We start from the raw sequence: 436 nt of genomic DNA, 5'->3' as shown, positions 1-436 counted from the left end.
CCACCGCCCTCGCCCCCTGTCCGGAGAGGCGCCGCCCTCAGCTTCTCACCGCGGAGCTGCGGCTCCAGCGCCCCGAAAGTCCGTCCCCCTCGGCCTCTCCCACGTCCCACCTGACGCCCGCCGTCCTGAGCATTCGCCCCTCCGCCCTCTTTCCACCTCTGCTCACTCTTCTGCTAAGAGAGGGCCTTTGCACACCTGCATCCCTGCACGGGGAGGCTGAGGCAGGAGGACTGTCTGAGGGCAGCCTGTGCTGCACAGCAAGTTCAAAGCCAGACGCAGGAGACACAGGCAGGCAGGCAGGGTCTGGCTCCGAGGCCCAGGCTGGCCCTCGGCCTGGGAATCCTCCTGCCTCAATCTCCCCAGTAGCGCCCCGCACAGGGTCCCTCCCGCTAGCGCCGGCCGGCTCGGCTCCTAATCTGCGTCCTCCCCAGCCGTG

The sequence above is a fragment of the Fukomys damarensis genome, unplaced genomic scaffold (assembly GCF_012274545.1).
Source record: "Fukomys damarensis isolate Sample0158 unplaced genomic scaffold, DMR_v1.0_HiC HiC_scaffold_13, whole genome shotgun sequence".
Taxonomy (NCBI): domain Eukaryota; kingdom Metazoa; phylum Chordata; class Mammalia; order Rodentia; family Bathyergidae; genus Fukomys; species Fukomys damarensis.
This window is presented reverse-complemented; position numbering follows the sequence as displayed.